Source organism: Pomacea canaliculata, linkage group LG3 (assembly GCF_003073045.1).
Source record: "Pomacea canaliculata isolate SZHN2017 linkage group LG3, ASM307304v1, whole genome shotgun sequence".
NCBI classification, from domain to species: Eukaryota; Metazoa; Mollusca; class Gastropoda; order Architaenioglossa; family Ampullariidae; genus Pomacea; species Pomacea canaliculata.
This window is the reverse complement of record NC_037592.1, coordinates 8005489-8023001: the sequence shown is the minus strand read 5'-3', so window position 1 is coordinate 8023001 and position 17513 is coordinate 8005489. Positions and strand designations below refer to the sequence as shown.

The 17513-nt window shown below is 42.5% G+C and overlaps 1 protein-coding gene across 1 annotated transcript in view; it reads right to left on the bottom strand.

Annotated features, from left to right (window-relative positions):
- LOC112559755 (soluble guanylate cyclase 88E-like) overlaps window positions 1-17513 on the bottom strand; it is an 87957-nt gene that overhangs the window by 58448 nt on the left and 11996 nt on the right.

Below are 17513 nucleotides of genomic sequence, written 5' to 3'. Positions count from 1 at the left end.
TAAACCGCATTTAATTTCCTGCCCACATCCTGCACAGCCTTCTGCCACCGGTGAAAAATCTCTCCAGATAAAGCTTTTTCATTCAAACCATATGGTCTCGCCTCTGTTCTGTGTGCGTCGAGAAAGTTTCCGGAACTAGAATGTCTAAGGGGCGAGCTGGTCACGACACGATGGTCGAGATATGCATGCATTGTCTCTGCGTGCGTGTGTGAGAGAGAGAGAAAGAGAGAGAGTGTGTGAGAGAGAGAAGGACAATTCTACTGTGACATTTTGATCAATTCCATTTAAAGTTGTTACACAAGATACGAAGAGAGAAAGAATTAGCTAGAAGCGTCGTCATGACGACTGAAGTAAATGCTTCCATTTGTAAGTAATTCTTCCATCAGACAAACTGAAACAAAGGTTTGTATCGACACAGACTACCTCACCAGCATCCAAGTGATGTCTGGAAGATGACACCCCCATGAACAATCGGTCGTCGCTAAAGACCTAAATATAGTTTTTTTGTCACAGAATTAACGAACCCTGGAGGGGATGGGGAGGAGAGGAGGAAGAGAGGAACGAAAAGTCTCGACCATCCAGTGAGATGGAAAGGATGCTGAGTCCGCCTCCATGCTAATGTGGCCCCTCTCCGATATCTGTGCTTTAACGATAGATGTGCTAATTGCGTGTTACGGGACCCTCCAACTTCGTTTTGTTTTTCCGGCGTGTCTGGCTTTTGTCGCCATTTTATAGCATGGGATTTCCGGCGCGCGTGCTTACATCAATTAAATATGCGAAATCCTCACCATCACTATAGTGGGGCTCGGGGAGCGGTGATTGGTGCTAGGAGCTCGCAGTCCCACCAAAAAAGGAACAAGATGTTGGCTTGCTAACCCCAAAAAGAATTTGTCTCGTGGAAGTACATGAAAGATGTTTCGGTCTTTTCATTCTTTTTCTTGAAGACAAAAATGCTTTCAGCAACTCATTCCTACTCGAGGCGAGGTTAATAAAATAAAATGGAAACTGGGCTGATATGGATGGTGGATACGAACGCCCAGGCTCGGTGTTTCTAATGCTTCTAGAAAGTTCTACGTGAGAAAGACACTGATACGGTTTCCTCAACATTGATGTGTTATTGCTTCTGTCATGCAACAGGTAACTCTGATGTGCGCTGACAGAGTTATCTAGATTTCCAGCTGCTTTTTTAACACCCGGGAAAAAGAAAAACAGTAAAACTTCCTTAATTTTTCTCTAATGCTAAAAAAAATTTTAAAAAAAATTTAAGATAGCATGCGTACACATGAAATATTTTTCATTCACTTAAGAATCTGGACAGCCTCCACCTCTAGTGTGGCCATTGTCCATTGCCACATCACAAAATATTCTTCCGTGCTAGTCCATCAGACAGATCGAAAATTTGCTTCTCTATTCAGGTGCAAACTTCTCCGGGCCTCCTCTCCCATTATGTGTGCGTGAGAGAGAAAGAGAGAGAGAAGAGGTGAAAAGAAAGAGCAACTGGACTTTGTGGATATCTGTGGTTTATCGTGAATCGAACCAGCAACACCAAAATGTCCCCGCCCGCCTCTCCTTGCCCTCATCTCTATCTCTGTCGTCCTCTTGAGAGAAAAACTCTCGGCCAGAGTCTGAGACCAGCTGGTCACGTGATCTTTGTGTTAATAACCACGACTGTACTAGACGCCCCCAGATACAGTAAACACAAAACTCTTTCTTTTCATTCAGACCGACGCACTTTACAGACTTTTTTTTTAAGAGAAACAACTCTGTATCAAGGGAAGCAATTTTTTGTTTTGTTTTCAACAGCTTTTCGCCGCATGTTTACCATCCCGTCAATTACAAAGTCAGTGTATGTTAAAGGTAAACAGCCGGTCTGTCGACAACGGAGATGAATTAATGCTATGTTCGGCTTTAATCAGCCCCAGGCATCTACACAAACTAGTTTTAAGCTTGAGAAGTCGGCTACGCCCGACTAGAAGATATTTTTTTTTTCTTATTTCAGCCTCCAGTTCACTGCGATCGCTCGTGTGGAAGTTGTCAAAAGTGCTAAATGGCTGCTCATTTTCCCCTAAAAGGTTTTTTTTTCCATTGTGGACAAATTGTTTCCCTGTTGCACGCAGACGACATTATTTTTATATCCTAAACGATAATAATAATAAATAATGCAAAATTTGTGTCAAATCGTCGATGAAAAGTTTTTTGTTAAAGGAAAAAAATCTCTCAATGAGAAAATTTAGGCTAAAAAAAAAATGGGATCAGATGAATGAAAAGGGCTGCGAGGGTTTAAAATGGGACACGAAAATAACTGAAATCAAATCTTCCTCACTTAACTTTTCTCGTTTGGTGTCTACAACACTGTTTATATTTTTTATTACTCTGTTCATGAATGCCAATAATATAAATATTAATTCAGAGAAAGAGAGAGAGAATTTGTTGTTTTATGCCGAAGCAGCAACAAATGCCAAATCGATGTCCCACTGTAACCGTTGTCTTGGAAACAAGCGCCTTTCCGCTGCGCCACCACGGCACCCTTTTACATGTTAGGACACGTGCACATACAATGGCAGCTCTTATTACGGTCTGACAGACATGACTTCACAATTTAAAAAAAAAACGGACATCAGCTGGATGATACGACTACGGCGACATCTACGATAGACGATGTCGAGCGCTTCAAGTATGTGTGGATGGCAACGCAATCTTTCCTTGTCTTCTCCCAACAATGACGGATGGAAGGACTGCCCGGATGGAAAGACTGCCTTATAAAGCAGCCCGCAGACCGACAATATGTCCTCAGCATACCTGACTGATATGTCACAAAGACATTAGTTTTGAAATTAGATAAATGACTCTGGCCTGGTAAAGCCGAACTCGGTGATGCCAAAGAGTTTTGTAATCGGAGGAGTAACTCAGATCGCTGGTAAAACCAGTTTCGTGACCAAAGAAATAGATGTAACAGCAACAAAAGCAATGACGACGATGACGATGATGATGCATTACTCTTGACATGCACTGTCCTCTACACATGTTTGTAAATGATCTACCATTGACATTGTCATCACACTGGGGTGCGCAGCCCTCATACACCACAGCATCTCACTTTTGTCTCGTGGGATTTATGATGAGATCTTTTTAAAGGCAACATCTCCTTCACAAATGTCACAGAATTTATGGCTGGATTCCTATTTCTACATTTCAGCTGGGCTGTGAATCTTGTTCCAGCATCATCATCTATCATCAGTGGTCGATTTTAGTCACTGAATAAATAGCATCCTCCTCATGGCAGCCTCTTGTTTGCACTGTGCCGTCGCGACATAAACATTCTTGTTTATTTTTCATGTGTCAATTCCATTGAAAACCTTTCTTCATAATTTCAGATTATCTTTACTAAGATTTTTTTACCAGAAATATCAGTGTAAGAAACGCTCCCTTTCGTTAGATAACTACAGTCTGACTCAAATAATCCGTTGGATCCTCTGAACTGTTAGCTGAACTTTGAACTGCATTATCGAGTTAGGTTTTCTCTCTGTGAGCGAGTGAGAAAAAGTCTGGGTGTGCATGTGCTTATCAGTATTTCACGTCTGTCTTTCTTTTGTCAAAGGTATTGAGCTTGTGTCCAGTAGGAAAATGCCTTGCATAAATGTTCTTCATCGTCATCATCATCATCCACATCATCATCTTCATTCCTACTGGCACCAGGGTTGCGAGCAGGAAAGTGGGTGAACCCCCAGAAAACATGTCAGTGAGTATGGTGTTCATTGTGTTCTTGGCAACAGACAGTTCACTAAAGTAGCTGCTGTCTACTGGGTCTTTCTTCTTTCTGTCCTCCTCCCCTTGCAGTTCTAAGACTCCCCCTCCTCTTCCTCCTCCTCCTCAAGCCAAAAAGATTGATTGCTCATGCACGGTTCGCCAACATGTGCGGATGCTGTCTATACAATTCAAGATTTCTTTACGACATTCGATTCTATGAGCAGACACCTCCACAATCAGGGAGGATTCCGACTTTGCCGAGACATTCTCCCCATTTAAGGAAATATAATTTGGACTTCAGCTCACTGGGTCCTCGGCAAGGATCCCTGTAAGTCACGGCCAGGGACACAACGGACACAACGGTCCAATCAATCAAAATACGCAAATTAAACTTCAACAAACTGTTCGTATCTCCATCCCCAGCTCCCTCCCCTACCCCTACCCCAGCTCCCTTCCCTACCCCTACAGCATGTTCTTGTTATTCGGGCTTCACTCATTTCTTTCTTCGAAACGCAATTCTACCCATTGTACTTTCTCTTTCTTTCATTCAATGATTCATCCCTTTCTTCGTCCTTTCTTTTTGTCCTCTTCACCCACGCTTCCAACTTTCTCCTGTTTGTATCTTTTCTTCTCGCTGCTCCTCCATCCATTCATTCCTTCTTCCATTTTTCTTCACTAACCGCCTCGTGTGATGAATGCCAGGTGATACTCAGAGGCCCATCAAGGAGACAGACCTGCAAGTCTAATGAGGCTCTGATAACACATCTCAGACTCCCAGGCAAATGAGTTCCGAGCGTTAACAGCAGGCGGAGGAAGTGTCGGCAGTAGACCATCACGGACTAGCAGCATCACAACGAGAAAAGATGAATGTCAATGACTTCTAGAAACACTCGGGCCCAGGCTTCAAGTCCACGCACGCTGACAACACTATCGTGGAATTCTACATTAATATGTTAGCTTCTTGTCTGAGAAACTTTTTAACTTAGTTCATTACTGACTATTTCGCATTATTTTTAAGTCTACTTCCCACATATTTACACAGCCGCATGAATGTGGCCACAGGACGTACGCTTCCAGGTTCGATACCCGTATGGGGAAGCAACTTTTTTTTTTTTTTTTTGCTGTTGACCCGGCCTAATCATTACTATATTCATCATTACTATATAAATAGAACAAACACCATCTCGTGCTAGTTACGAAAACTAAAACTCGTCTGATTATTTAGCCAATCAACACAGCTTCTAATAGATACATTTTCAAGAAAACAAGACGCGTTTTCTTTACAATTTATCCCAAATGGTAGGATATTACTAAATTTAAATAGACCTACTAGTTTTTATAATTTTTATCAAAGAAATATTTTATGTCTACATTCAATATTGTCAAGAAGTCAGGAGTTACTAACCGTTTCATGCAAATATAGTTGTTCAGATTTATCTTACCTTAATTTCCAGACACTCCTGGTCTGGTTGAGTCTTCCCTCCAAATTTTACGGTTCAGAAATGACCAGATGCAAATGCATATTATACAGGTTAAAGGTCTTTGGTAAACACCCGGATCACAAAGTTGATCACAAAGGTGCTGCAAAGTTTATATATATATGTGGCGATAAAGAAATAGAAAGAAGTAGTTTAAAAAAACTAGCGATCTTAAAAATTGAGAACCTGCATACCCGATCCAAAGAAAAAACAATAAAACGACCAGAAAATGTGTTTCCCGATGTTTACCAAACCCTGTCATTACATGTTCGCTCCGGGTGCTGACTCCCAATAATTGCTATAAAAACACAGGTAGACACTGTTGTCCCCCAAGGCGACACGCTCCATCAAACAGCTGATCCAGACAACATTATCTACTGACGACAGATGTTGCCAACGATCCTCAAAGCGAAGAAAGAAACTTCTCATTCTGGAATTCTTGCCTGCAGGCAATCGTTTGCACAGACCTACTTCGCACTTCCAATCGACAACACAGACCCACACAACAACCAAGCCTGTCTTCATCAATTATTTCATCTATTGGAGCTGAGTGTTATCAGAAACTTCATTCCATGCTTTTAAAGGCTGGAGGAACGGATACGGTCTTGTTTGTGTAGAGGTGAATAAGTTTACCTACCTGAGAAATGTGAACTCAGACACAGAACCACCCAACCTCTGCGGACTCTGTTGCCTCAAAAGGAACTACTTTCGATTCCACCTGGAGGACATTAGGCTCAGGCTCCGAATCCCCGATGCTTTGAACGAGGAATCGATGAGGATATATCTCAGTAAACATGAACTTAAACAGTCTGTTGCCATTTTAGGAAATGTAAACCATGATAGTGAGTGACCGGGAAACTGGAGACAGGTAAGATGAGGAGATGGTGATGGTGAAATGTATCTACCTGGTTGCTACAGGTAGCTCTGGGGAATAACTAACACGTTCTTGAGTTGTAATACATAACAGAAAATAGAGAGAAGATATGTTAGAAGATGCTTTCATTGTTGTAATTTATGTTGTTGTGTTTAAATGTTTCAGTTTTCACCTTTCTAAAGTTTATTTTGATTTTATTGTCTTGTTTTAATAATGGCCATAGTATGACTGAAGTGATGTGTATTGCTCTATCGCTGATTAAATACATTATTTATTATAATAATTGTTGTTGTTGGTTAATACCTTTTTCTTAGAATGTAAATAATTAAGAAAGGCAGCTATTTTCTAGGTTATTTTCTCCACGGAAATGGATAATAATAGAGAGTACAGAGTTGTTTATTTTCATTAAAATGTTTTCCTCTGCTAGAATCATCGCGATGTTAATTTTTCTCATCACTGATTCATGAATCTCTGTATGTTTAGAGAATTTATTGTCTGAAATTAGGATAAGTATTCTTTTATAAAAGACTGTCTACAAACTGTTTGCGCCTAAGGTGTCTGAGGAGTCTGGGTTTCAGGAATTATGACAATATTGAAACGGGGTCGCCCTCAGGTAAGCAAACTAATTAAAAGTTTCGCAAAAGCACCGCCCTCGGGAGTTCAAAGTCGGGGATAAAGGTGAGGCTGGATATAAGACAGAGAATACCATCAACTATTGGTAGCATTGACTGTCAAACAAGAGACACCGGTAAAAGGGTGTTTGGGGGAATTTCAGAATTTCGATGTGTGAACAAGATTCTGGGTATATCTGCAAAAGGCAGTGAGTATAAGCTGGTTAGAATTCTTGTTTATTTTTAAAGCAGTAAGTACTTTTCTCTTTAATTTCCTAAGCCGCCTTAAATGGAATTCCAACGATTATGGATATCCCAAAGCTGCTAATGTAAACACAATAATTTAAATAAAAATTGCTAGTGAAATGGCGATTTGAGCTTAAACGGTACGCACTGATGTTCTGAATTGCTTGCGCTAAAATTTAGGTTTTTAAAAAAATCGTTTACTTACATTCATGTCTGAAACACAGCTGACCGCCAGTTCTCAGAGACCGCCATGCTTCGCGCAAAGGGAAATAATCACATTCGTGACGTAGGCGGTGCCACTGGACAAGAAAGACAACTCTACCACTCTAATCTTCTGTACCTCACTCATCTGTTCCTCCACGGTGCTCTGATTTGAAATTGTATCACACGATTCCAGAGATCCATGAAGCCAGAGTGTTGACGACCGCACACAGGAGACTTACGGCCACCGCTGGCGTTGATGGGGTTAACGACGTCGCTGGACGGCAGAACATGGCGTCCTCCTCGTGCCACCCACACCTGTGCTTTCAGACATCATTGAAAGTACACGATTGTTTTTCAATCCGAAATTTTGACCGGAAATTATTCGGAAGGTCAGCATCAACCGCTGTAACCCAGCTTGACATTTGACTTGCCTTTCCATTTAAATATAGCTTCACTGCCCGGGGAAGGGTTTTATAACAGAGTGGTTAATCCGCTCGACGGTTGGTGAAGTGCAGAAAGGTCGCTTGTTGGAACCTGACTCGGGCCTCTGACAGGTTACTTCCCCCTTTCCCACCAGGTAGCTGAAGTGGGGAAGTGAAAGTAAAGGTGTAATGAGACGATCGAGTTTCGCCTTTCGCACCTGTGAGCTAGACACGTTGAACCACTTACTTTCATTTTTTAAATTCAGCTGATTCGTCTGTCTTAGAAGAGAATGTGAACACTTAACTCTTAACAGTTTGCTCGACCATACACACCTAAAAGAATCTAGCAAATAACAAACACATCTACTAGGTGGGTGAGCAAAACGTTGACAACGGTGAAGACCTAACTGACAGCCAGAGCAGCAGTCACTCGCACAAATGTAAATTGTTTCTTGCCTGTTTACGCATGTGCATCCACAAAGCATCCATACGCCTTCTCACAAGAGCCGACCAAAGCATTTAGTTCATGTGCCCTTTGCCCTTTGATTTATGCCCATGGCAAAGGTTAACGGAAGGGGTGGGAGTGGAGTTGTCTCTGCCTGACTTATCCTCTATTTTGACTGTTTCGCCGTTTAGTAACTTTCTCGTCTGTTAGTCTCTATCCTCCTCTCTCTCTCCCATCTCCCTTTATCTGTACTTTCTGCGCACGTGTTTACCCTGGCGGCCGGGTGTGGTTGTATGAGCGTGCGTAGAATCAGGTGAGCTTGACAAGAAAAAATAAAACTAATTGCAGGCAAGAGCGCCAACTGTATGCATGCTCCCCCTCACGTGCTGTCTGATCGGAGGGTTGGCCCTCGTACAAACGACGTGGAGCCGGGTGTCCACTACGCAGCTAACAACTAGCTGGCTGGCTAAATCCTAGCAGGCAACTAAAATGTTTTTACGGATCTTCTAGAAGTTAAACCACGTTTGCTGACCCAACCACAAACAGGTGTGGATGGGGGAGAGGGGCTCGGGTACGTCTGTGAGTAACACACCAGGTTTGCAGACATACTGTGAGTAACACCAGTCTTACAAACAGCCAGACAGCCGTTATGTATTTCGCTTCGATCCTATTAATTCTCTTCCCTAGGAGTGGTGCAGCGCGCCCAGAGACAGCTGTCCTCAGTACAAAGCATCGCCAGTGTGAAGTACCACTCGGCCACATCATACAAGGCTGTCCAGCCTCCGACCTGTTATGGCTTTCTGTCCCATAGTGAGGACAGCGGGGATGAGATGGATTGGATGCACGTGTGGAAGAAGGTACTGTCTGGTGCAGTTAAGGGTCGGCTTTGTTCTCCTTATTGCACGAAACCTCTGTTAGATTGTTTGGAGATAATGCATGCGATGTCTTAACCCATCTGCTCTTGTCTACATTGAGCGCTGGACTGTGTTGGGGCCGGGTGTTCAGTACCCGGCTAGCGCGCAGCTGCATGACTAACGGGTACCTAGCGTTCTGGCGGTGTACTTGGACGAAGATTCTTGATGATGATGGAGGTAGTGGTTGTTGGCGGTGGTGGTTGTGGTGGTGGGAGCTGGGAAATGTAGACAACAATGACAACACTTAACCACCAAATTCGCTGATTCAAGAGAGTGTTACCCTGTTGTGTGTGCACTCAGGCAGAACTGTTGTCCCTGTTTCATGGCAAATTTACAACTGTCGGCGGCGCCATACAAATCAGACAGGGGAAAGAAATCGTTCAGAGCTTAAAATAAATCCAGGAGCGAGAATAAAAGTTAATGACAATGAGAGTTGGAGCAAGCCACTAACACATTTAGCAGTGTGGCAACTGATACAAGTAACGGATCTCGCCATGTCGGATAACAGGGTAAGAAGCAGTTTATGCACTCACGCAAGTCAGCAGACATGTACACCCGGGGAATTACCCACCTCAACCACCCGACTCCATCAACCCCACTGGTCCACCAGAATGGATTGGAGAGAAGTGTTCAGCCTTGCATCAAAACTTTAATCTCGAATCATTCAGAAACATCACAGCACAATCAGACAACCACACACACATAAAAGAAAGAAAGAAAGACAGACAGAAAGACAGACAGAAAGACAGACAGAAAGACAGACAGAAAGACAGACAGAAAGACAGACAGAAAGAAAGACAAGAAAGAAAGACAAGAAAGAAAAAGAAAGAAAGAGAAAGAAAGAGGAAAAGAAAGAAAGAAAAACAATAAAAGAAACAAACAAAAAAAAAAAAAAAGAAAGAAAAAAGAAAAAAAGAACGAGAGAAAGAAAAAAGAAAGAAAGAAAAGAAAAAACTCAAAGCTAGTTAGCACTATTTCTATTTCGAATAATCTCACAACAAGATACGCCGACTTCAAGCAATGGATAGCATGGCCGAGGAGGAGGCTATAAAGGTTTCACGAGCAGACAGCTCGCGGCACTAACAAGCGAGTATAAACATCATAACTACCTGCCCTAGAGATGGGCCGACACGCGCACAGGTGAGAGTTCATTCAGCACCAGACAGGTGTTTGCCCTGCCTCCAGTGTCTGAACGAGGAGCTACACTGGTGTAGGTCTTCACAGTAGCAGTGACTCGTACAATGATGCTGCCATCTAGTGACCACCAACGTGTTATAAAAATATTATCCTAGAAATTCCTCTGATATTTATACTGTGGCTGACATTTGATTAATAGTTTTTTTTTATCCTACCTAAGTCTACCATGGCCTCTGTGTGACAACATTAAAATATAACAACAAAAATAAAATACGAAAGTAAAGTGAGTTGTCTCTGTGTGGGTGTAAAACTTTACAGAGGGAGTAAGATCGTTGACACGATTGACACTATCAAATGGTGACAATAATAATTAATCATATTATAGCCACAGAAATGCACGTGCATCCACGCATGTTTTCTAGTCCTCGTCTTTGACGATTCCCCGGGGAACATCCACCAGCTGGTCGAGGCCTTGGTTGGCCTTAGAAGCGATAATGGGGCTAAACACATTTTTCTTGCCGAAGTGTGTGAACTGGTGACCTGTATTTTGATTTCAGATTTTTAGTCTGACGTCAGTTGTGTACGTGTCTTATCTCGCCTCCTCGACTTCCGCAATTAACCCCTCGACACACGCACTCTCTCTCTCTCTCGGTCAGGTTTAAGGTATATAAAAATATACATTTGCTTATAGATTGTTGTTCAACATACTGTTTTGTAATATCAATATTCTTGTATCTCCCTCATGTCATTGGCATTAAAAATGTCATGTCATGACATGTCTCAGTGTGTACTGAAAAGGAATTACTTTTTTTCCTCTGTGTGTGTGTGTGTGAGTGTAAGAGAGAGCGTTTAATCCTTTTTCACGGAAGTGCAGAAAAATCCTTTCATTTTAATTTTATGAGCTCTGCAAATAAAGCAGTTGGACAAATTTGTTCGCGAAAGGAAATGGAAAATCACTGTTACTTATAAAACATTCATGTCTGGCTAATGTCGGAGGTTTTTTAATACGAAAGTTAAGCTCCTTATATCATTCGGGATTTTTTTAAAAATTAAAAATAAACATATTTTACATAGAAATCTCTGTAATATCAAACAGGACATTACCAACAGCATCATCATCGTCACAGATTATCATCATCGTCGTCGTCTTCATCATCATCCTCATGGTAAGACTTTGTTCTAAATCAATAATAATCTATTTTTTTTATTAAAAAAAAAACATAGAAACAAAAACAAAAACCCGAAATCTTGCGACTGCCGACAACAAAATCAAAATGTTCAGCGTTACTGTCTTCGTTTTTACTGGAACTAATATAATACAACACTATTATGACCTTTGCCCTGAGGCAAAGACAGTTTCTCCAGGTGTGACTAAACAACCAGAAATTACCTGCTGTCAACAAAGTAAACCAATATTTACTCGAACACATCTCATACATCTTCGTGTTTAATTCCCAGCTTGCCTCCAAAGCTCAGTCTCGAAGAAAAAAGTTACAAGAGACATTGCGGTTTCCGCACCGGAGATAAGAAATCGATGTGAATAAAATTCTAAAAAAATTCTAAAAACTGTCTTTTGGCCATGAAGAGAGTATATACCAGCACATTTGGCTATTCGTTTCACGATACAGATGATATTTTCAGTAAATATGGTCACCAGGTGCTTCTGCAACCCATCCATCCATTAAAACACGGAGACAGAAATGTTATGCAGACAGAGAGACAAATAGGAATAGAAGAGAGAGAAATAAATATTTGGGGGTGCCTTGTTCGAGATCTACACCCTTATAACCTCCTCAACATTTTACCCAGGGAACCAGAAATTGTTCCATTCACTCCGGAGACAGGCTGTCAGGACAAGTCAGAAATACTCTCCAGGCCACAGACCCGTGGAGCCAGACTGTGGTCCAGACCCAGAGAGAAGAACTGTCTGTCTGTCTTCCAGAGAGGAAACCACACAGTCGCTGTGTTATCTGCTGGAGTGAAGACAAGCAGTTGACAGCTAAGTGCTTCATTCCTGCCGCCATTGGCGCGGCGCATGCGCTCATCACTCCAGCTTCTTTGGCTAGAGGTCACACTTCCGGTGCAAAGCCTCCTGCCGAATTCTCTGGAATAGTTTGAGATGTAAGGAAAGGTTTTAAAGGAGAAGTGAGGTTTGCGACAGAGCGGTTCGTGCGATAAATGAATGATTTGTGAGATCAAAGAAGCTTTAAGAGCATGTTGCCTCCCGGGTATCACTGGAAGGTGCTCTGGGTCTCCAAAAAAGCTTTAAATAACATCTCCACACGCATGGATAAATTCAACAAAGATGGGATAGTTTCTGAGACAAAATAGTATAATGACCTGTCTGTCACTGCAACTGCACTAATCTCAAGTCGAGATGATACTTAGTCAAAACTACTAGATGTTAATTCAGGTGTCTGTATTTCTCACTAATTTGATGCAGCATGCCGGAGTTCTCACTAATTGAGCGGAAAATGGAATAGGTAAAGCATCAGATTATTGGAAAAATGTCCAAACCGAAGGTGAGCACTTTAACCGCTTTGCTACCTGTGTGACGTCACGCACTGCCCCAGGATGACCCAGCTGTGAAGTGGTTACCTGACTCTGTAGAGGGTTAAAAGAAGGTAAGACAGGGAGGGTGAGGAGAAGAAAGCCTCTCTGACTAAAGCCAATCCCGAGATAAGCAAGAACTCTAAAACTTAAGTTCACTGTAACCACGAGGTCACGTCACTTTGCTTTTCTCCATTTTAAACAACTCGACGAAAAGTCTGTGACAACTCTTGGCATCCTTGGTCCCTTTACTCCACAAGACAATCCCATCCTCATTCTTCCAATTTTTACATGTATCATACTCTTCTGTAAAGCGCACTAAGTTCGATACCAAGTGAGCAAATATGCTATTGTAAGTGAAGTGTAATAATTGTATGTATTACTACGCGAGGAGTCGGCATGTGCCACTCGTCACGCGCAGTGGATACCTCGCCTCCAGACGACGCAGTAGCCGAGAAACTCCAGCAACATCGGGGTCACGACCTTCTGTGCAGTGTCTTGTGATCGCTTATTTATTTATTTTTTTGCCCGACTTTCAAGAGCACGGTAGCTGGGTAGAATTAATTACAAAACAGTCCTGACGGCTGGAGAATAAACCAACTTTCACAGACAGTTGTGCAAAGGTGAACGCCCTTTCGTTTGATGAGCAGGAGATAACCGTCTTATATCTTTTTTGTTCAAAAGATGAAGAAGCTGAAAGGCATATGACAAGGACCTTTATTGTAGGCTTACTGACAAGGGGGAAGGCACACCTGACTACTGTTAGAAACCTTGCGATGATGAAGAATAAGTATTTACAAAGTGCATGAGGTCAAATGTGCTTCCACAAAATCAAAGAACAAATACCGACCAAAAACGTGTGGTGATTTGAAAACTAAAGTTGTGATAGGCAAAGAATATCTGCTGTAGACTGGAAAGAGAAAATAAAACTGAGGTGTGTGTATATATATATATAAGAAGAGAGAGATAAAAAATAATACTTATATTTACCTCCTGAATAAATCATCGTCAACAACAGAAACAAAATAATCTGTTCAAAGTCTGAGCACTACTGTTGAATGAAATATTCAGATTTACATTAAGCAAGTTGGATACAAATGTCTGCCTTAAACAAATATTTTAGAAGCAAAGAGCGGTGGGAAGCTGACGATTAGAGCCGTTGGAACAATGGAGCATTGGTTATCAGCTACAACATCAACAGACGCCACTGACACGACAACAACAACAACATCACTGATCCCCGGGCTGCACCGCACGACTACCAACCAAGCTGTGTGTGGAATCCACAGGAAGGCTTAGTCTGGCATCCGTCGACAGACACCCGAGGCTTCGACAAGCAAACAAATGTATGTGAGAACAAAAAAAATCCCTTAAACTACAATATTGTCTTATTGTCTTTTTCCTCCCACAGTCGATGTCCGCATCTCGTGGCATTCTCATACAAGGGATGCTTTACCACTCTGGCACTTGACATTTTGAGTCCGCATGTCGCTTGTATCACCGTGAGGCCTGCAGCCTGCAGGATGCGGAGTTTTATTCCTGCAAAAGAACTTTTTTCTTTGGAGCGAATTCAACGACTACCTTGTTGCAGGTGCAGACACACCTACACTTCAGTGTTACCTTCGTAAAATAAAGAAAGGTTGAAATCATGGTTGTGTTTGCACTCTTAATGCGTGAGGATGAACTTTTAAAGGTGGGAGATAACAAGGGATGAGAATTTAGCTCGTTCTGTCCCTTGATCTACCTGGATGTACGGGAGTGAAAGAGTGGGTGTGTGTTAGTGGGAGGGTGGGGAATCGCTATATCATGGCAAGGCAGTCAGTCTACATGTAGAGAAAGAACAGCGTGCCCGAGACGAGAGCTGAACCCAGGACAACCAACCCTCACTGTTTTAGTGACAGGCGCTAACCGTTGCGCCCCGGGTGAGAGTGGGGAAGCCTGGAAGGGAGGATTAGGGTTGTGGAAGGGGAAACTGAATAAAACAGTAGCTGACAGATTCTCCATTGTGAAGTTTGCAGCGGGGCGGACGGCACGCCAGGTCGTAGGCTTATCATCAACATCAACATCAACATCAATCATCTTCTTGTCGGTAAAATGCGTGATGTAACTGTCTTTCTAATATTTGTCATTTTTTTAAATATAAATTTTAAAATTCTAATTTCCGGACAAACCTGACCGGAAACAATACAAAACATTTTGTATTTGTATTTTTAAAAATACATTCCCGATTCCTTGATCATGCTCTAGTTGGTTTAGTTCTGAAACAGCGATTGTTCGCTCGAGAAATACTATTGTGTCCCGACAAAATAAAACGGATTTTCTATGATTAACATTAACTGTTGCCAGCATTAGAAGGGGGACAAAGAGTGAACAAATGAGCAAACACATTACTGTGATATATGCATCGATTCCTCCATCTGGAAGCCGTGATAACATATTAGGCAGTGGATGGAGGGTGTGGGAGGAATTCTGCTCTGTAATTACAGCGAATTAAAGTGATTTTGCGTGTAACCGTTTGTGTACGAGTGATAACAAGAGAAAGACAGACAGAGGGAGAAATAACAAGTGCTTCTGTGGGTATTTGACAGGAAGACAATCACAGACATGATCAGGAGCAGAAAGGAAATGTCAGAACTCACAGTCCGTCCATTCAAACGTCCGCGAGAACAGGCCTGCAATTAATCTCTTTATTATATCTTAAAAGCAACAACACTAAAAAAAATCAAATTCAGGCAGTGAATGCAGTTCACTTCCATCCAAAGTTCCTGCCATTTTTCTCAGGCTCGTAAAAAAACATCTCCCACCTGCCAGGTTGTGATTCTGTCACACATGAGAGATTCCGCCAGCCACACAACGCCGCCAATCTTCTCCTTCCACCCCAACCGCACTACACAAACAATGAGGGACTTGTTCTCCTCCAGCGCACACTCTGGCAACAACAACAAAAATTTAAAAAAAAACTGAAAGAAAAACATGGAGCCCTCGCTAAATACAGGAGGGTGGACTGAGTCTCTGAGCCTCGGCATGGAATGAGCGGATGGAGGCGTTAACATCAGACTTCCTCCGTCTGTTGTCTTCAAACATTTGACAGAAAATTGCAAGGATACAGGGTGGGGTGACACAAAGGATGGTGTGACCTGCGATGTCACAAATTCAAAGAAGAAAGAAATGAGCAAGTGGAATAAAAACGGAAGAAAGGAGGAAAAAGTGTGGACTGCAAAAAAGAAAATAGTTGTGGGGGCATTTGCTGGAGATTGCAGACGGGTGGCATTGTAAGGAGATTACAACACACTTTGCCAAACGCGTGGAGCAGAAATACAAGCTTGTATTGTTGGCTGTAATATTTGCTTTTCTTGCTCAGTGATATCGCAGATTAGTAAACTAAAAGAAAAGCCAGGGTTTGTATAACAAAGCTGCTTGCACAGCACAACGGTTGCCAGATCTCTTGTTCTTCCTCCATCTCTGTGTGTGGGTTTGTGTGTGTGTTTGTATGTGTGTGTGAGAGAGAGATTCAGAATGTATAGACCAGCAATCTTTTATTCTTATATCCAAGAGTATCATGCCATTTCGTCCACCAGTGGCCCTACCTGTAATCCTACCTGTACAGAATAACGAGTCTAATCATGTCTTACGATGTCTTGTCCCATGTCTGTCGGCTTTTCGTGCCACACCTTCGTTGTCACTCAGCAACATTCCTCTGTTTCAAGTCTATCATCGTACACCGAGCTGTCAAGGGCTTTACTTAAATGGACACAGTTGACTATGTCTCTCATACACTTTATATGATCCTCATTGTCCAACATTGTGACATATTAATCCCTAGTTTTGATTAAAGATTTGGGGGTAATAGAATGAGGAGTGGGACAACTTGTGTGCTGAAACACACACACACACACGCAGATTTCTGATTGAGGAGAGAGAGAGAGAGAGAGCGAAAGATGGGATTGGATGGAATCAAAAAGATACTTATCATCATCTGTTAAAATCCATACTCATCGAATTTCAACATGTCCTCACAAGCTTGACAAGTATTGTTGATCCAGTGACTGTGTGCTTGGCTTCTCTCCCACACCTCACACCCCTCCCCCCATTGGAAATCTGCTCACGAGACTTCTTCTAAGGACTTGGAAGGACAGGGGCCGGTCGTGGCTTGACTCTGGTGTCCTGACAAGAGGACAGCCCCAGTGGGAGACACCCTCCTCCCTTAGATTGTCTGTCCCCACCACCACCTTCCCCCAATTATCCTGTCTGTAAGATCATGCTACCCGACTTGGTTGTAAGGCTAGACCGGCTGAGCTATTCGTGAGCTGACATCACTCAACCTGTTTGTAAGACTATGTGTTCACAAAGGAAGATCGGTCAACCTGGTTTGTAAGACCAACCGTTCAGACCTTTGTCGACTTCCGGATCCTCGCACGAATCCTGTCTGCGGTTGAACCACTCGTTCGTTTGTCTCTCCATCCCATTTTAAACCCTCTGAATGACTTGCGCGGAGTTCCTGCCAATAAATTATTGCCAACCCGTGCAGAGCTCAAAACTAGAACAGACTTCATACCTCCTGAATAACAGACTGTCACAAACAACGGGAAGGCATTGTCACAATTCAATGGCACCAGGATTTTTACATCCTTCATGGTCGCAACTTCGTCCACATTCGGACGATAATCCACACAACATCCGACACCGACCGTTGATGTGAGACAAGGTGTAGGTCGGGTAGCTTTGAATGTTTTATTGATCCTCATACTACCAGACGATCTGAAAGGAATGAATGAATGAATACAGGGTAGCTGCAGGGGTGGGGATGAGGGGAAGGTCTCAATGACGGAAGACCAACCCACTCAGCACTTCAGGGACATCGAGATAATCTTTAACAGCCGAGGCG